We start from the raw sequence: 3,707 nt of genomic DNA on the forward strand, positions 1-3,707 counted from the left end.
CCCGCCCCGCCCCACCATACCCTATGGCAGTGTTTCTCAACCCTGGTCCTGGGCGCCCCCCAGCACTACACATTTTTTGTGTCTCCCTAATCAAACACAGCTGATTCAACTCATTAGCTCATTAAAAGAAACTCCAGGACCTGAAATGGGTGTCAGATAAGGGAGACATACAAAATGTGCAGTTTTGGGGGGCACTCAGGACCAGGGTTGGGAAACACTGCCCTATGGTTTTGTGAAACGCCGCCACTGGTTGAGAATGATAGTAAAATAAAGACCAAGAGAGAATAAAATGCGATAAAAATGCGATACAAATACACAAGATAAAATGAATATGTGCATGTTTTTTCTCTATTCAATGGTCATTATCAACATTTGCTATCGTTCTCTTAGACCAACATACAAAACATGCCACTGCAATCAAACACGCCAAAAAAGAAGAAAAAGAAAGAACAAGAATAGACAGTAATAATAATAATAATTTCACCATGCTTGACCTAAAATAAATATATTTCTTGCTGAAGACCAGCTTGAATTTTAAACACTGATTTATGCTGTTTATGGTGAATGTCTTGTCTTTAAAATTTTAATATTTAAAGTCACATTTACTTAAAGAAACATTTTCATGGTTAAAAAGACACAGTTAATTGAAAACATATTAAGAGTACACACATTCCTAAACACGCAGTTCAAGCTTTGAGTTTAAATATACGTACATCACACTTAACTAATGTCTTAATTTAAGTCACTGTGGTTCTCCTGTGTTTATTTGAAACGCAACAGAAGCATACAGTGATACTAGAATTTTCACTTTGAGGTCAGAATTTACTAAATATATTTACATTTAAGACAGTTCTGAACTAGGTGTTTGTAACCAACATACAAGACCACTTGGACTTTTGACCTTAAACCTTACAGTTTGTGAGAAAATCCCTATAAGACATTTAGCCTAATTTCCTCTATACCACAAACACACAACAGATATGTGATGATAAGGAATCTAAGGAAAGATAATAAAAGGAGCTCTTACCTGTTTCACCAACGCTCATGACCAGTGATAGCACTACAAACGATCAGGATGAAACCAGCACCGTGGTTTTCACACTCTCAAGAACACACTCTGATGTGATGCATGCACCTTATATTTAATATGTGGTTATGACACTTCACCTTGTGCAGATAGTGGTAACAAAGCCATCACCACAGTGATGCCATTAGACTAAAGGCATAAAACAGAAGTTAAACTGTGAGAAACCTTACATCAGTCCATATAATGTTTTGTGTATGTTCCCAATGAACCAAGAAAATAATTGCTTGATAGTGCATTTTATAATTTTTGACTAGGCCTAATTAATAGCAATTCGGTAATAAACATCAACAACTTCAAAAACATGCTGATGAAGCAGAAGTAGGCCTACAGCTACTTCATCTGAATGGCTAAATCCTTAGTAGTCTTCTAAGCGTTTTCTTATAAAACTATAAATATGGCGATATTTAATATGCATAAATTGTTTTACCTGTAGCGAAAAAAAAAAAGTGTTGAAAAAAAAACCCTTAACACTGACATCATCTTTAGTCATCATCTTGATCACGTGAACCTCGTGAGAGGGTTGACAACTCTCACGCAGTTGACACTGCTCTCACGCCACATGCCCATTTTCTAATGCAGTGAAAAGCACTCCCAAACGAACATGACAATTTGTTCGGGACTAATATTATCACGCGATGGTGTTTGGCGAAATATGGTAGGTCATTTTTAAATTATAGAATTATCAAATTATAGACATGGCCGATTCGCACGGGATTAAGATCACAGACAACCTCTGCAATTATTACAAATGACAAGAGGTAGGGCCCTAGTTTTCTTCAGAGCTATTAGCACATGTGTGATGCATTGACAAGAATTATAATATGCAATATTATAGGTGTGTGTGTGTGTGTGTGTGTGTGTGTGTGTCAGGGCCTGAGTGGGACTCATTTTCAGCCCTGGAGTTTCATGCCCACTTTAGTTCATACCAAACTATATCACTATACTATATTATATTATATACCTCAGTAGGATATATAAGTTTGCAATAGTGCACTGTTCTCCACAGCCTTCTAATTCATTGTATTTTTCTGGAGATTTCGTTTTGATGTACAAATCTTAACTTAAGAAATGGAAAATAGGGGACAATTGATATTTTTATTTAAAGGAAATAATAGACAGAATAAGGGAGACTCAAAATATTTATACAGTACCATAATGTATGTCTGCCTGCAGTTAAAAAGTTCCCAGAAATAATCACATTTGTTTTGCTTAACCTATAATTAGCCTATTCAAAGATAATTGCAATGTCATACAAAAAATTTAATCGGCCTGAGTAAATTGTACTATTATAGAATTGTGACTGCACAAGTAGTGTAGACGGCTAATTTAGGAGGTGAAAATACTGTGAAATTACATACATACAAATGGCATGAAATTTGAAAGCATAACAATTGAACATCTATGAAATGTCAGTCAATAAAGAATTTTTTATTTTTTTACAATGGCACTTGAATTTTTTAACTAAACTTTTATTGCAACCATTAATGTATTTGGTCTTGGCGGAATAAATCTGCTACACTGCTACTGTTGCTTATTGCTGTTGTTGTAGATTATTGCTGCTGCTGCTGCAAAGCAAGTACAGGAACTTGCTACTGCCAATACATATGCCGATACGGTGCTGTGAGTATTTAAGACATACTGCTGCTACCCATATAACATATATAATAACCTGTCGCAGATCTATACAGGTGGAGCTGGGGAAGGTGGAGGGTTTCAGTGGAACTCAGAAAGAGTGCTAACCAGCCATTTAAATGTAAAGCCGTAAGCTCATTGGCTGCGAACGCAACATGAACCAATCAGCTTGTGCCAAGCAGTTTAGCTATGAATATCAACAATTTGCATTAACGACCCATCAGTCTGCATCATCTAGAGTTTCATAACACAACTTCTAACCCAAGTCAGACTTGAAACCCGAAGGTCGTGAGTTCGAGTCTTAGTACCGGCAGGAAATGTAGGTGGACGGACAGCGCTCTCTTCCTTCCTTAATACCAACTACTTAGTCACATGGACCCTTTAACGGAAATATTAAACATATAAAATATTATTGAAACAACTCACAGTGTGAAAACTTGTTTTTTTAATTACATTCTGAGTGTTTATTCATGTCACACATGAACACAATTCATTACTTTCTAAAGGACCATTGAAAAACATCACTTCACTAGAGAATGTGCACTCTAAAGAGGCGTTTTCATCGAATGTCATGATGTGTGTGTGTCCAACATCCAAAAGTGGAGTAAAGTTTAAAGGTGGGGTAAGCGATTTTTCAAAAACGCTTTAGAAAACTGATTCGGGCCGACTAGAAAAACAAACTTGTAGCCAATCAGCAGTAAGGGGCGTGTCTACTCATGATGTGGAGGATAGAATGTTCAGTGCACAGTACGGACATTAGCGAGTTGAGTGACAGAAAGATAGAGATGGCGGATAAAAAACTAAAGTGGAAAACGTCTGTGGAACAAAAGAAGGCTTAAGGCAAGAAGTAGGACTCGTGTAAATATCGGATCAGCTTTCCAGCGCTGCAGAGAACTCAAGGAGCGGAAGGCCTGCAATCGGACGCCGAGGTTGCATTGTTTCTTCTCGATAGGTTAGTAACACCGTGTCTGCACCGCAACAGCTAAAG

General features: G+C 37.3%; 1 protein-coding gene across 1 annotated transcript in view; it reads right to left on the minus strand.

Annotated features, from left to right (window-relative positions):
• LOC107574524 (B-cell receptor CD22-like) overlaps positions 1 to 3,707 on the minus strand; it is a 41,128-nt gene that overhangs the window by 36,102 nt on the left and 1,319 nt on the right. The window lies entirely within an intron of this gene.

This window comes from Sinocyclocheilus grahami, unplaced genomic scaffold (assembly GCF_001515645.1).
Source record: "Sinocyclocheilus grahami isolate Dianchi unplaced genomic scaffold, SAMN03320097.WGS_v1.1 scaffold2260.1, whole genome shotgun sequence".
Classification (NCBI taxonomy): domain Eukaryota; kingdom Metazoa; phylum Chordata; class Actinopteri; order Cypriniformes; family Cyprinidae; genus Sinocyclocheilus; species Sinocyclocheilus grahami.